This window comes from Pelodiscus sinensis, chromosome 2 (genome assembly GCF_052426305.1).
Source record: "Pelodiscus sinensis isolate ZL-2025 chromosome 2, ASM5242630v1, whole genome shotgun sequence".
NCBI lineage: Eukaryota > Metazoa > Chordata > Testudines > Trionychidae > Pelodiscus > Pelodiscus sinensis.
Genome location: NC_143053.1, coordinates 128760933 through 128777896, shown reverse-complemented (window position 1 = coordinate 128777896; position 16964 = coordinate 128760933).

The following is a 16964-nucleotide window of genomic DNA, read 5'->3' as shown; positions in this document are numbered from 1 at the left end:
GTAGCAATTGAAAGAATATGGAGTTACCTGCACTGTACACTTTTATCTGCCAGGTAGTCCCAGACATCTATTAATAAAGTTATAGCCCAATTAAAGGCATCTTAGGTGTCTCCTGCCTTCTTTTGTTATAGCCAGATAATATTGATTTACTTGTATAAAGGGCCAAATTCTGCTTTCAATTTTATCCACAAACCTGTGCTGAAGTCATGCTTTAAAAGGACACTATTTTAACTTTTTTTATGAAAAATGATAAAAGTTGGAAAGTGCAATAATGTATTTCAGGTTATGTGCTATTGTGTCATATTATATCTCCAGAATCCATATGTGAGTGGGTGGATGGATTCTTCAGTACGTAGCCCATAAATAAGCATTAGCCTTTTTCTTCCCAGTATGTCTGACATTTTTACCATGCTGCCTGCAATGTTCAAGGTGAAATTTGTCTAAGAAATTAATGAAAATACGGAAATATTTGAAAAAATGTTAGAATTGCAAATGTATCAAATGTATTTATATACTATAAAAATGAAATACACTTTAAAGAACAGAAAATAATAAAGGAAAAATGTTACTCTAGTTCCTGTTCAAAATAATACCTAAGCTTACACAAAGCTTTCTTAGAAATATATTATAAATGAATATACTTATTGTCAGGTATATTGCTTGAAACTGCTCTGTGATTTAAAAAGGCAAAATGAATCGATACATCAATGAATGTTCTTTAGAGTTAATATTACTGCATAAACTGAAATGGTGTCATTTTGCTCATATCACATTCTTTTAGGTATTCGGTGCTTCAGTTTTGCCGTGCAATGTAGATTACTTCAGTCTTGTTACCTCCTGAACAAAAAAGTGGTATAGTTGACGAAGGCTTCTTGAACTGCTGTATATTCTTAAGCTTCAGAGGGGTAGCCGAGTTAGTCTGTACAGGATAAACTTAAAAAACAACAAATAGTCTGATAGCACTTCAAAGACTAATAAAACATGTAGATGGTATCATGAGCTTTTGTGGACACAGTCCACTTCTTCAGCCCACAGAAGTGGGCTGTGCCCACAAAAGCTCATGATATTTCTACATGTTTTGTTAGCCTTTAAAATGCTATCAAACTGTATATTCTTATTAAAATCAGAAAAGATGTTCAGAGGAAAGTAGGCACACTACACTTTATTTTAAAATATCAAGAGGTGTCAATGTTTGAAATGTAGATGTTGGTGCCATAATCATAGAATCATAGAATACTAGGACTGGAAGGGACCTCGGAAGTTCATCAAGCCCAGTCCCCTGCCATCATGGCAGGACCAGATACTGTCTAGATCATCCCGGATAGACATTTATCTAACCTACTCTTAAATATCTCCAGAGATGGGGATTCCACAACCTCCCTGGGCAATTTATTCCAGTGTTTGACTACCCTGACAGTTAGGAACTTTTTCCTGATGTCCAAACTAAACCTCCCTTGGTGCAGTTTAAGCCCATTGCTTCTTGTTCTATCCTCAGAGGCCAAGATGAACAAGTTTTCTCCCTCCTCCTTATGACACCCTTTTAGATACCTGAAAACGGCTATCATGTCCCCCCCTCAATCTTCTCTTTTCTAAACTAAACAAACCCAATTCCTTCAGCCTTCCTTGATATAGGTCATGTTCTCTAGACCTTTAATCATTCTTGTTGCTCATCTCTGGACCCTCTCCAATTTCTCCACGTCCTTCTTGAAATGCGGTGTCCAGAACTGGACACAATACTCCAACTGAGGCCTAACCAGCACAGAGTAGAGCTGAAGAATGACTTCTCTTGTCTTGCTCACAACACACCTGTTAATGCATCCCAGAATCATGTTTGCTTTTTTTTCAATAGCATCACACTGCTGACTCATGTTCAGCTCGTGGTTCACTATAACCTCTAGATCCCTTTCTGCCATACTCCTTCCTAGACAATCGCTTCCCATTCTGTATGTGTGAAACTGATTGTTCCTTCCTAAGTGGAGCACTTTGCATTTGTCCTTATTAAACTTCATTCTGTTTACCTCAGATTATTTCTCCAATTTGTCCAGATCATTTTGAATTATGACCCTATCCTCCAGAGCAGTCACAATCCCTCCCAGCTTGGTATCATCTGCAAACTTAATAAGCATACTTTCTATGCCAATATTTAAATCGTTGATGAAGATATTAAACAGAGCTGGTCCCAAAACAGACCCCTGTGGAACCCCACTTGTTATGCCTTTCCAGCAGTATTGTGAACCATACTGGTGCCTTTCCACCAGTATTGTGAACCAACTACTCTCTGAGTATGGTTATCCAACCAGTTATGCACCCACCTTATAGCAGCCCCATCTAAGTTGTATTTGCCTTGTTTATTGATAAGAATATCATGCGAGACCGTATCAAACACCTTACTAAAGTCTAGGTATACCACATCCACTGCTTCTCCCTTATCCACAAGACTCATTATCCTATCAAAGAAAGCTATCAAATTGGTTTGACATGATTTGTTCTTTACAAATCTATGCTGGCTGTTCCCTTTCACCTTGCCACCTTCCAAGTACAGGCAGTCCCCGGGTTACGTACAAGATAGGGACTGTAGGTTTGTTCTTAAGTTGAATCTGTATGTAAGTCGGAACTGGCGTCCAGATTCAGACACTGCTGAAACTGACCGCCAGTTCTGACTTACATACAGAATCAACTTAAGAACCCCAGGCGTCCCCAAGTCAGCTGCTGCTGAAACTGATCAGCAGCTGATTCCAGGAAGCCTGGGGCAGAGCAACTCTGCCTCGGGCTTCCTGTAGTCAGCGCTGGTCAGTTTCAGCAGAAGCTGACTTGGGGACGCCTGGGGCAGAGCAGCTGGGGTGCTACTGGACCAACCCAGCAGCACCCCATCTGCTCTGCCCCAGACGTCCTGATTCAGCCGCTGCTGAAACTGACCAGCAGCGGCTGAATCAGGACCTGGGGCAGAGCAGCTGGGGTGCTGCCGGGTTGGTCCAGTAGTGCCCACGGGCGCTGCAGGACCAATCGGCAGCGCCCCAGCTGCTCTGCCCCAGAGTCCAAAACAAAAGCCTGGTCTGCTGGGGGGGGGGAGCACACTAGCTGCGCCCCCCCCCCCAGCAGACCAGGGACACGGGGAGCAGAGCCGCAGCGGCAGCGGGGTGCCGCGCCTCTGAGGCTTTGCTCTGGCAAAGCCTCAGAGGCGAGGGACCCCGCCACGGCTGCGGCTTCAGTCTGGGTGCCTGTGGTCTGCTGGGGACGGCCCCCAGCAGACCACAGGCACCCGGACTGAAGCCGCAGCCGCAGGGGGGTCCCGTGCCTCTGAGGCTTTGCCAGAGCAAAGCCTCAGAGGCGCGGGGAACCGCCGCTACTGCCGCTTCAGTCAGGGTGCCTGTGGTCTGCTGGGGACCGTCCCCAGCAGACCACAGGCACCGGGTCTCAAGGGGCAGCAGCAGCGGTTCCCGCGCTTCTGAGGCTTTGCTCTGGCAAAGCCTCAGAAGCGCGGGAACCCGCCCGGTGCCCCTGGTCTGCTGGAGACGGTCTCCAGCAGACCAGGGGCACCGGAGCAGCTTACGAACGGGGCTTTCTCGCCCCGACTTCCGGGGCGAGAAAGCTCCGTTCGTAAGTGCGGATCCGACATAAGTCGGATCCGCGTAAGTCGGGGACTGCCTGTATTTACAGATGATTTCCTTAATTACTTATCTTCCCTGGCACAGAAGTTAAACTAACTGGTCTGTAGTTTCCTGGGTTGTTCGTATTTTCCTTTTTATAAATGGGCACTATATTTACCCTTTTTCACACTTCTGGAATCTCTCCTGTCTCCCATGATTTTATCTATCAAAGATGATAGCTCAGATACCCCCTCTATCAGCTCCTTAAGTATTCTAGGATACATTTCATTAGGCCTTGGTGACTTGCAGGCATCTAACTTTTCTAGGTGATTTTTAACTTGTTCTTTTTTTATTTTATCTTCTAAACCTACCCCTTTCACTATGTTAGGCATTCCTACAGACTTCTCGGTGAAGACCGAAACAAAGAAGTCATTAAGCATCTCTGCCATTTCCAAGTTTCCTGTTACTGTTTCTCCCTCCTTACTGACCAGTGGGCCTACTCTCTCCTTGGTCTTCCTCTTGCTTCTAATGTATAATTGTAATTCTAATGTTTATTTTAAATTATAACTGAAAATATGGATGTCAAGTATTTACAAGGGATCTGTGCACTTGATCAGCTTTATTAGTACTAGAGCAATGTTGTCTCAGCTGCCTTGGCAGATATTTTTTATGTTACTATGACATATTTAATGTGCATACTGAATCTTGTACATATGCTTTGTTCACCTATGTCTTCCAAACGAGCACTCTTATCCATTAAAAGATAGTTGAAACAGTTTTGCTTTGATATGTAGTTGTGCCCGTCACCTTTGAAGTGGGTATATCTGGCTAAGGGAACAAAGAAAAAGTCTAATGCAACCTTTCAATAATTTTACTTGTTCAATCATGTTGGGCAAATAATTTGTTTTGTTGGGATAATGAATTGTTTTTTTTTTTTTTTGTCATTTTCAACTTCACAGTAAAGGATAGGAAAGTCAATTTTAAGATGAAGAATGGCCTTATGGTGAAGGTACTGAATTGGAACTCAGGAGAAGATCTGAGTTTAATTCTCAGCTTTAATCACTGATGTGATGTGTTTACGTGTATGTCTACACTAGCTTGTTAATTCGAGCTAGGTAGGCAAATCAGGGAACCGGGGTTGCAAATGAAGCCCGGTATTTAAATATCCTGGGCTCTATTTGCATATTCCCATCCAGCCGCCATTTTTAAATCCCCCTTAGTCCAAATGAACTGCCCACGGCTACACGCGGCAGTTTAAAGTTAATCCGAACTAAGTCCTTCGTTTTGATTAACTGTTACTCCTCGTGGAACGTTTAAATACCCCGGGCTTCATTTGCAACCCCGGTTCCCTGATTTGCCTAACTAGCTCAAATTAACTTGTCCAAGAACATACATCCTCTCTTTGGCGTTGATTCCCCATATATGAAATAGAGATATTTTCTCTGTCCTATGCAATGTCTGCCTTGTGTATTTAGATAAGTTCTGCAGATCAGAGATTATTAAATGCACCTAGCACCAAACACAAGAGGGCTATAGTCTTGGCTGTAGATTCTAGACACAGCCATAACACACATTCATTGTTTTTGCATGTGCTGATAAATGCTCATATTTGCAAGCTCCTTTGGTATTCATTTGCAGTTAATGCATCTAAGCTGTTTTTGCAGGTTTTTCAGAATGAATTGTAGATCTATACTCCCACTGTCTTAACAAAACAGCCCAGAAATCTTCATTATGAAGGAAGAAAAATGATCTTTATACCCTTATCTCGTCTTGTTTATTCAGTTATCATTTTAAATTAATATTGCAATTTCCCAGACATATTAAGTAGAATGTCCTCAAGTCAAGTGATTGAAACAAGGAGACCTAAAATACATACTTAATATTTTATTCTTGAAAGAACATTAAAACAATGCTGTTTAACATGCCTCAGAACATAGAAGACTAATTAGACATACTAACCTTCATATGGTCTCCGCTGTTACACTTTGCACATTGCTTCATTTAAAAAGCACAGTTGTTTTAAAAACTCCAGTTTTCTATCCTGAATACTTATATTTTGAGCCCCGTTAATGCTTTATTAATTATAAGAGGTCCAAAATTGTGACACTGGCATGACAAACCTTGATGTCTTGAAAGATTCCTATATTTTAAAGTAAAACAGACACAGTTCATAACCAATAGTTCTCATTGTGAGAGCCTGTTGAACTAAAACATGTAGACAATTTTCAAAAATATTAATATGTAGTACAGTGCTTGATCTCCTATGCAGATTCCAAGGAGTGAGACTTCTTGTCAGTCCCTGTCAGAGTCTCCAAAACCACTGTTCAATGTCTGACTTGTGTAGAAAATCTCTACTGAAACCTAAAGTCACAGCTGCTTAATGTTACTTATTTGGGCATACAGTACATTCTCTTTGTGCCCAAGTATCTCTTGGAGCCTGTGTGCACTCATTTCTTGCACTTATAAATTAGTGATAGGCAGATCTCAAAAGGCTCAGAGTTTCTGTTGGGATTGGTTATGCTTCCAAATTTTGGATGGATTATCTGAAACTGCAGACATCTTTGGGTCTAAAAATTGGATGAGGAAGGTCACAAAAATAGACTCTCTTAAGATTTTCTCCATGCCTTGTCCTAGGCAGACAGAAATAGATGAATTCTTATTTTGGCTGAATTGCCTCAAGTGTCTCTCTGGTACAGTAGATATTGCTGGCTTCTGTGTTTTATATTGGAAATAGTAAGTAAATGGAAATCTGCTTTAATGAAAACAGAAATAGAACACATGAAACTGCATTACATGAAAGCAATAACAGCCACAACAAATTGTAAAGGTGCTCAGTGGGCTTACATTTTGAAACTGTTTAGCGAGATAATAAATATTTGTATTGTTGAAATCCTTAGTTTGTTAGTTACCAATCTTAGATGCCAGCAGGAGAGGTGCTAAACCTAAGGAGCATTATCAATTCTCATAATTGTATTCCAAATGTCAGAATATTTGTGGATTTTTTCTGAAAGGCCCAGTTCCTTGAATCATGTGAATTGGTATCTCAACTATTAATTAAAAAAGCCCTTAGAAACAGGATCTCTAAGGGTTCTGAGCACAAAAAATGCTATTTTAAAATTATCTGATATTTTGGGATCTGGCATATAATTTTCAAATCTATGGGCTTACAATGCTGTAAAAACATCTAAGAAAAACAAATAGTCCAGAGGTCCAACTGATGCCACATGCTTCTTTAAAAATAATACAGCTGCATTATTATACATCACAGGCCCATCTATTTCTGTCTTTTCCTAGCCCTTTGAGATGATATGTGCCGTGGAAAGTGTATAGAGTGGATGGCTCTTGGAATCTCAGACCCTTGGATATGGTGGACTAGGAGTATGTGTGGTGGAGATATGAAATCCCCCTGTATACTCCCATTATCTATACACACTAGAGCAAAGATACCTCAAATCTGGCCTGGAATTGCATCTTTCTTGTCCTGGAGCTATTAAACAATGAATAAAGCAGATAGTTTTGAATGTGTTCCTTAAATCTCTCTCCTTCTTTAGGACAGGGATGACTGATGTATTCGTTTTTTTAAAACAAGCTATTTCTAGGAAACCTTCTGCCTGTCACCCACAAGTGAGTTAAAACTAGCTCATCTCTGAATCTACAGATATTTTAAGGTTCAAGAGGTAACCCATTAAGTACCTCTTCTATACATTTACATCCCCTGGATGTAAATATAAATGAGGATACATCTACACTAGCCCCCTAGATCAATCTAGGGAGGCTAATGAGAGTGACCGGAATTGCAAATCAAGCACGGGATTTAAATATCCCGCGCTTGATTTGCATGTTCCCGGCCAGTCTTCATTTTAGAAACTGACTAGCCCAAAGTAACTGCCCGCATCTACATGCAGCAGTGAAACAGGATTCCGATTTACAGCCCTATCTTGAATTAGCTGGTATTCCACCTGCAATGAGATTTACCAGCTAGTTCGAATTAGGGACTTTAAATCGGAATCCTGTTTCACTGCCACATGTAAATCCCGGGCTTGATTTGCAATTCCGGTCGCCCTCATTAGCCTCCCTAGATCGATCTAGGGGGCTAGTGTAAATGTACCCTGAGTGAGTAGTAAAGCTGCTTTGAAACAAAGTAGTTTATGCTTTGTGAATATTAGTGTAACAGCAAAACATTTTCATCCATGCTCATAAATATTATTCAAAATGTTGTTCTCTTTTCCTCCAGCCATTTGTGGTGAAAGTAGCAAAATGCCTTTCCACATCCTATCATGGGCAAAACAGAATTTTATTTTCACCAAATTAAAGTATGACATTTTCTACAGAGAAATGTTGCCATTTTTTGAATTTTTAAAAATTTGTTTTCATGCAAAAAGTTTCATGCCAAGTAGATTTTTTAAAAAAAGTGTGAATACAGTTGTTTTCTGGATCTTGATAAAAATGTAATCAGTGGATGGAGGTCAGCGGTACTAACAAAAGGTATAAACATGAAACAATCTTCCATGGCATTACTTGTAGTGAAAAGAGTGAGTCGGAACTTTCCTGTTTGCAGAATGAATAGACTAAGTGTATCTCTTCTAACACTAAAGTATCCCAAAGGCATATTGCTTTCCTATTTATTGTTCTGACTGGCAAACTCCTACTTATGAAACATTCAGAGTTCCCTACTATATCTATGTAACTACATCCAATTAGTCAATGGACCACTTAATCTTTTGGTTCTCTATTCCAGAATAATTTTGTTGGTACCTACTTATCTTTGAAGTCCATGATACTCCTGTCTCTCCATCAAGATGACTCTTACTTGATGATCTTCCCTACATTTATTGACCTCAGTTGGAGAGGAGTGAAAGGGAGAGGTTAAAGTAGTTCTAAGACACTTTCAGGACTTCTCTGACTCTTGGTTAGTTAGGCCATGTCTACACTACAGATAAGATTGAAGCAGCCACAGTCGATCTTCCGGGGTTCGAATTAGCAGGTCTAGTGAAGACATGCTAATTCGAACTGAGAGAGCACTCCTTTCAATGCCAGTAATCCTGATTCTACAAGGAATAAGGCAAGTCAAAGAGACAGTGTGGTCCCTTCAACTTCCCACAGTGTGGACGGTGCCAAAATTCAACTTAAGATACGGAATTAACATTGCTGAAGTTGCATATCTTAATTTGAACTTATTCCCTAGTGTAGATCAAGCCTTAGGAATTAAATCATGTTTCAGCACAAGTGGCATCAGCTACAGGACTAATTTGCACAGTCTAGTAGGGTTCCTAAAGACCATTCTACTGGAACATGATAAGCAGAGTATACTACACCACAGTTTCATTGTGCCCCATTGGGGGAATTGGCAAGTAGCTTAACACCAAGTATGTGTCATCCAAGAAATCTTTTGGTGCCCAAAAATCTTAACTATCCCTTTAGGCAGTTTCAGGCTCTTTGCCCCATTCTGGATCACAAATTACAGTTAAGAGTTATGAAGATCCCGCTCCCACTTTTCTCAGTTTTAAAATATGAGCCCAATGTAACATGTCTCCACGTGGTTTTCTCCTATTGAGTGTAGAACTTACTCATATTATTGTCTATTTAAAAGTATGCCTTCACTTTTTCAAATATGGCTATTTTATGGCCATTGACATCTAAGCTGCTGCAGGATGACTTCATTTAGCACATTTCAAAACCTTATTTCACAAATCTGCTCTAAAAACTCCAGGTATGGCTAGAAGAATTTTAAAACATTTCAGTTATACTGTGATGTTGGTTTAGTCAGGTAAACTCAAATTACCAGGTTCCAGTTCTTAAATGCTGAATGGTTTCCTATTGCAAGCTACCATACACAATATTAAATGTCACACTTCATTAAGTGTATAATGCAATGGGGAATGACTTTACAGAAGCTTCTGGTTTCAAATAGTGTTAACTGTGCCTTGATGAAATCTTGTCATCAATAATTTAACTTAGACAGTATCCTCTGTTTAATAAGGACTATTCAGAGTAATGAAAAACACAATACTTGGTCTGTTATAGTAGGAAACTCAAAATTTGAGCTTGGTCTTAATTAGTAGAGTAAAAACACTTTATATAGACAAAACATTTTAGTACAGTTAAAGGGCTGAAAAGAATTAATATTGGAAAAAAATCGCTTTAGAATGAGTTGAAATTAAACTTCGGCATTTTTAACATCTGATTCTCCCTTTCTTATAGCACAAGGGCAAGGAGACACAATGAAAGCAGAGTGGCAAAATCAAACCTAATAAAGAACACTCTTTGTAACATAATGAATAATTATGAACTGTTTTGCCACGGGATCACATTAAGACAGGAATTTATCAAGATTAAAAAAGGGATTAGACAATTATATAAACAGCAAGAATACAAAGAATTGATAGTTAATTCCAACAAATTTTGGGAGAAATATTAAATCTGATACTTAGGATTTAGATAATTTTTAACTACCAGGGATTAAGTGTTGCCATTTTTCAGTATTTGATAGTGGCCACTCTCAGAGACAGGATGCTGAGACAGACAGACCACAAGTCTGATTTGGTGTAGCAATTCCTATTTTCCAGTGCTTTCTGACACTGATTGACCTGCCTACATTAGAATGATGTAGACATGTCACATTATATCAGGAAGTATACCTATGAATATGGAACTTTATTGGTTGTCTTTTCAGACAATTTCATCTTTCAGGCTGAAAATATCTGTGGCTGACCTGTTTGAAGACATTTTATTTTTAAAGGTTCAGAAGAAACAGTAGTACAGGTAAATTAAAAATAAATTTTAATTTATGTGTATTTGTTAATGTTCATTTATTCCCCCAAAACTTTTTTAAGCAAGTGCTTCAGAATGAAAGATTGGGGCCCATCTCTTATTTAAAAATTTGTATCCCTTTGAAATCCACCAGCAGTAACCTTTTCCATTCATGCAGAGTCGTCGGAATGCAAAACAACATATTCCATTGCCAGATCAGTGTCATTAGACCAGGGGTGGGCAATAAAATGGTGATGGTTTGCCAGGGTTAGCCCTTGATGGGCCACTACATTTACCTGCCCCTCCACAGATACAGGTGATCACAGCTCCCATACCTGCAGAGGCACAAGTAAATATGGTGTCATGGGGGCCCTTCAGGGGCTAACTCTGAAAGACTGGATCTGGCCCACGGGCCAGTATTTACCCACCTTTGCATTAGACAGTAGGTTTTCCAACCATCTGTCCTGTTCACACAGAGTCTTCTGGAATACTTCTTGATAATGGAAGTAAAGACTGCAACATAATATACACGCACAAAAGATCATAATTAAAAATGGTTGTTACTGGGAGTTTTCCCACATCTCGTTTTGCCTTGTCTGTTATCTTAAGAGCCGGGGTCACTCAGAACTTCATCATGGCAACTCAAAGCCTTCTGCTGAAAAAGCAGAGCCCACTAAATCCTTGAGTCAAATCAGATTCTGTATTAACTGTAAATAGTATAGAGTTTATGACATATGTGAATAATTCTTGTTTCAACTAATAGAGTAAACAGTTATTTATAAACAAAGATTTTAAAATGAAAATTCTATCTGTTAAGGATTACTGTGATGGTATTTGTTGAACAAGAAAGCTAAGCATGTCTTAGAAAGTTAGCTTAATAAAAATAATTAAGACTGTTAAAAGGAAATATTACTATATCTAAAAGAATATTATTATAATTATTAAACTAAAAGCATTACACATTTTGAAGCCAGTGGTTTATAACAGGATTTTGCATACTGGAATTTTCAATGCTCAGCAGGCAAACAGGAGGCAAAGTGAACAATGAAGTTTCTCAGCCCCAGCTGCTGGTCATTTATATTTCTCCGTCCTATTTCCATGAATATGTTGGTTGGATCCATGCAGATAAGGTAATTGAGTTACAGAAGGTTTTTTTTAAACCTCCTATTAATAATATATATTTTCATCTATTTAATATCAATTTCTGGTCAACAGACAACTGTGAAAACTTTTCATTTAAAGGAGCTAGTTGCCTCTGTAGTGAAGATAAAATACATGTCCTGCACACTTTAATACACCATCACTGAAAGCAAGGTATCTGAACCTACTCCATTTGGAAGCAGGATACTATTTATATTTGGCTAAATTGGGGGGGAAAATCAAGGGAGGAAGGATAATCTTGTAGTGCAGATACCAGACTTACTTTCAGGAGATCTGCCTCAGTAAAATGGAGATAATGCTCCTTTTCTCTCACTTCCTGTCCTGTTTAATGAATTTCAAGGTCTTCAAGACAGCAACTGTTCCTTATTGCACATTTTATGGAATTTTATGGAACAATTGCAGAAGGGCCTCTATTAGCTATGATAATACAACATAAATATTCTAATTTACAGACTCATAGACTGAAAGGAACTTTGAGCGGTCATAAAGCCAAGTTTCTTGTATACATGGCAGGACTATCTATCAAGGCTATTCCCTATTCTGGCATGAAATGCAGAAGGTGGGGTCTCACAAAAGACCTTACAATATTTTGCCTCTAGAAGCTTCTGTTTTAAAAAGTCTCCATGATCACAGATTCCCTGATTTTGAATGGTAGGCTGCCACCACCCAAGTGCTAAACCCCTTTCTTTTTGAATCCGGGAAGATTCACTTGGGAACTTTTTTCCCTGGGGTACCCCAAACTCTATTTACCACAAGAGAGCTTGAAAACACCCACAATCCCTGATAGCTGACCTCTCAGCCTGAGGCATTCATATATAGGCTTCCTATTACCTTCCAGAACACAAGAATCAGATCATATTCTTATAACATCTGTGTAACATGGAGAATGAATGCACTCAGAAAAGTGCCTCAGCTGCTGAATAAATGTCTGTGTTCCATACCCGTGGAAACTTCTCTTCATAATATATGGGAAGCAAATAGAGAGTACAGCAGGCAGTTATGGTGATGGGAGTGATTTCTTTACTGAGCTCTCATCTCTTGAGTAGACACTAACAGCAGCCGTTCAAATGACCAAAGACACATTCAATTGTCATTCTGCACCTGCTGAGCCTATTGTTGAAGTGTTCCTTGAGGCTGTTAAGATCACTGGTCCATGACTTTGTGAGCCACAGGAGTAAAGGGATTGGCAGGGTCTCCAATGATCACTACCGACCTTTCATCATCATGAGTGATAATTCTTTGGTTTGGAAAAAAGGTCTCTGCTTACAACTTTCTATGCAGGTCAGAGTTCCTATGTATCATGCACTTTTCCAGATCAGCCCATGTTGATGACAATGAAATGACTCCAGTGATCCACCAGAACTTGCAATGCTAGAGAAAAGCAGCCCTTTCTGTTGATGTACTCTGTGGCAAGGCGGTCTGGTGCCAAGTTAGGGATAAGTGTTCCAACACAATTGTTGCAAAAACAACAATTGCTCACAGCTTCAGTCCTTCATAGCAGGATGTGATTAATGTGCACACTTGCATCACAGAAAGCTGTGCGGTGGATTTACCAAATCTGAATTCCTGACTGACTGGGAAAAATCTAACATTGTCAGAATACAAAAGTGATCACCACTCACTTCACCATGAGTGGAGCTTTCATTTTGGTGCTGCTGTTCCAGAGGGTTGGCAAGGTCCCCACTCAGCTCCCAAAACTGTGGTCTTGGTCATCTGAAAATTCTGTACCCAATGCTCATCATCCCACACTGACATGCCAAAGTGATCCCACCACTCAGTGCTTGTTTCTTGGGCTCAGAACCAGCAGTCTACCATGTGTTGCTGCTCCAGGAGTACCAACTGAAATACTGAAGAGCAGGGCTGGATCTGAGGGGGTAGACACACAGGCTAGCAGAGCTTCTGAAAAGCAACACAAAACATAAGAAGCTGGCAATGGAATAATCAAATGGAGAAAACAGCATCATGGGATACTGAACCCATGTTCCCAGCCACTTCTTCACTGCTCATTTTCCTCATAAGGCATTGCAAATCTTTCCCAAAACATCCCATTCAACATACTGACAAGATGCATTGTGGGATAGCTATCTACGGTTCACTGGTCTCTGCACTGATGCAAGTGCTGTTAATGTGGGTGCACACTGACAACACCAAGAGTGTAGTGTGGAAATGCAACAGCACTTTAATTATTTTTGTGGCTTTAAGTTGGTGTAACTTAATTTGACTTAATTATGCAACATAGATAAGTTCTCAGGTCCAAACATATTAGGAAACAGCAAGAATAGCACCCCCCCCCCCAAAAAAAAATCAATGGGCTGGAAATACTGTTAGGAAAGTTTAAAATGAGCTGTTTATCAATTATAATTGGAGCTGGCAGTGACACCTAGTCCTATACTGCCCTACAAAGTCAGGTCAACATTTTAAGTTTGCTTGCATTGACTTTTCTGTGTGTGTGTATAACTGCTAAAATTACACACCCTATCATAGTTACATAGTTGTACTGCTTCCCTGAACAGTGTTAAATAATGGTCAATGTTTGGTGGTCATAGCAGTGTGAGTGTAGACACTGAGGGTGCGTCTACACAGCACCATAAACTCAAAATAAGATATACAATTTGTGCTGTGCAAATTGCATATCTTATTTTGATTGTATTTCGAAATAGCTTATTTTGAAATTTGGCATGTCTGTACAGTGCCAAATTTAGAAATAATGCACTATTTCAAGACATCCCTTAACCCTTGTGGAACGAGGATTACAGGGATGGCAGAATAACATGTCCATTATTTCGAAAAATATTGTGAAATAAGGGAAGCGTTTTAAAGACGCCGGGTAGCTATTTTGGGATCCCAAAAATGCCCCGCTGTCTAGACGTACCTTAAATAACTTTGTCAACTATAATAGTTTTCCAGCAGATGTCCATAATTCCTGAGAGTGACTGCTCTTATCACAATTGTGTACACTACTAAGGAGTCAACACATCTGGAAGCAATCACCCCTGTTAAATTCGTGCATATTTGTGAATTTTTGGCATGACACTGTTATAATGTGTGTATGCCACAGTTTGCAAAGACTCCATCAAAGCACCAGGGATATCTCAGAGGAGCCTGAGTCAGAGACCCCTGTGAATAAGTGGAAAGACATGTAGCTTGTGGGTTCAGCTACTTGATGAGCCAAAATCTTTTTTGAGATTCCACTGCAGTATAACCAGTCCCAGGGTGTGTCTAAACTACATGCCTCCGTCGACGGAGGCATGTAGATTAGCCAGATCGGCAGAGGGAAATGAAGCCGCGATTAAAATAATCGCGGCTTCATTTAAATTTAAATGGCTGCCCCGCTCTGCCGATCAGCTGTTTGTCGGCAGATCAGGGCAGTCTGGACGCGCTGCGCCGACAAAGAAGCCTTTCTTGATCGGCACAGGTATGCCTCGTGAAACCAGGTTTACCTGTGCCGATCAAGAAAGGCTTCTTTGTCGGCGCGGCGCGTCCAGACTGCCCCGATCTGCCGACAAACAGCTGATCGGCAGAGCGGGGCAGCCATTTAAATTTAAATGAAGCCGCGATTATTTTAATCGCGGCTTCATTTCCCTCTGCCGATCTGGCTAATCTACATGCCTCCGTCGACAGAGGCATGTAGTTTAGACACACCCCCAGATGTTAAGCACAGATGAGGCCAATCCAGGGGAAGGAACTTCAGATTAGTCAGTGAATGCATTCTGCCTTAAAATGTTTAAATGTAAATATCATGGCTGCAAATTCATCCATGACATCCCGCACATTGCCTAGAACCACAGTCTTGCATCGGAGAATATGATTAATGACCCTACACACTTATGTGACAACATCCCCCACTATGAATTTTCCAAAATGATTGCCCTCTGGTAGCAATCTAGCATTGCAAGCTTTCACAGTGCAATTACTATTCACTTTTAAACTATCAATGCAGCTCATATTGGAATGCTGATGCAGACTCAGCACACAAATCTAGGACTGTGACCTTTTGCATCCCAAAATTCTGTGGTCCCAAACCTATATTATACTCTGAGTCTCATTTGTGTATCCAGAAGTGGTGTTTCATGGTCAGTAGCTACTCTGTTAATACCACCACAAACCTTTAAATTGTTTTTTCCCTATGTTCCTTAGCAATCTAACATCAAATATGTCTTTGTATCCCCCTATGTTGAGGTACTTCCTACAGCTACTGAGAATTTCTAAGGACCTTGCATTCTATTTTAGCAACATTCATGACAATACCACACAACTGTGTAGGCTCTATGCTTCTGCCATAGATGGTCAATAGTGATAAGTACTGCATGGGTTTATAGGATTTTTTAAAATGCACAAAAATTATGGGATAGGAATCGAGAGATGGCATGAAAAAAGTTGCTTTAAGTCCCCCACATGACTGAAGTGTCCTACAATGCATTGTGATGAGGGGCTATATGTGGCAGAATAACTAGCATGGTGCATGACATTTTTCATCAACATAAGAGCTCCTGATGAATACATGTAGTGCTGATGCAAGAAACCAAAGATGAGTATGCAGTGACTTTACCTAATGTAGCTTTTGTCAAGCAAAGTTTGTAATACAGACAGGCTGTAAAGTTTTCCTGACACTTCCCATCACTAATCCCTGTTTTTAACTTTTTTTATAACTTTTGCCAAACTTTAACCATTCATGACTGAAATTGCCCATGCCAGGCAACAAAATATCAGCCAAAAAGTCCAACTATTTTCTGGAACAAGGCTTCAGAAAATACATATTCTTATCTAGCACCATTTTTTTTAGAAGGGATTTGAAATCTAATCGAGGCTTGACTTGGTGTCAAAATTTGCCTTTTGCCATACCCCTGAAAATCTACTTTAATTATAAGTCCATGAAAACCACCACTTGAACCTATTCAACAAGGCTACGTCTAGACTGGCATGAATTTCCGAAAATGCTTTTAACGGAAAAGTTTTCCGTTAAAAGCATTTTCAGAAAAGCATGTCTAGATTGGCAGGATGCTTTTCCGCAAAAGCACTTTTTGCGGAAAAGCGTCCGTGGCCAATCTAGACGAGGTTTTCTGCAAAAAAGCCCCGATCGCCATTTTCGCCATCGGGGCTTTTTTTCGGAAAACACTACTATGCTGTCTACACTGGCCCTTTCGGGCAAAAGTCTTTCAGAAAAAGACTTTTGCACGAAAGGGAGCAGCATAGTATTTCCGGAAAAGCACTGATGATTTTACATTAGCTCATCAGTGCTTTTCCGGAAATTCAAGCGGCCAGTGTAGACAGCTGGCAAGTTTTTCCGGAAAATCAGATGATTTTGCGGAAAAACGTGCCAGTCTAGACACAACCCATATGTTTATTAGAGATTGGCAGCAAAACATGACATTCTGTCTGCAGTGAGCATGCTCCATTCACACTGAGCCCACTGAACATGCACTAATGCAAAGCTCTCTGCAACACTACTGAACTCCAGGAAGTAAG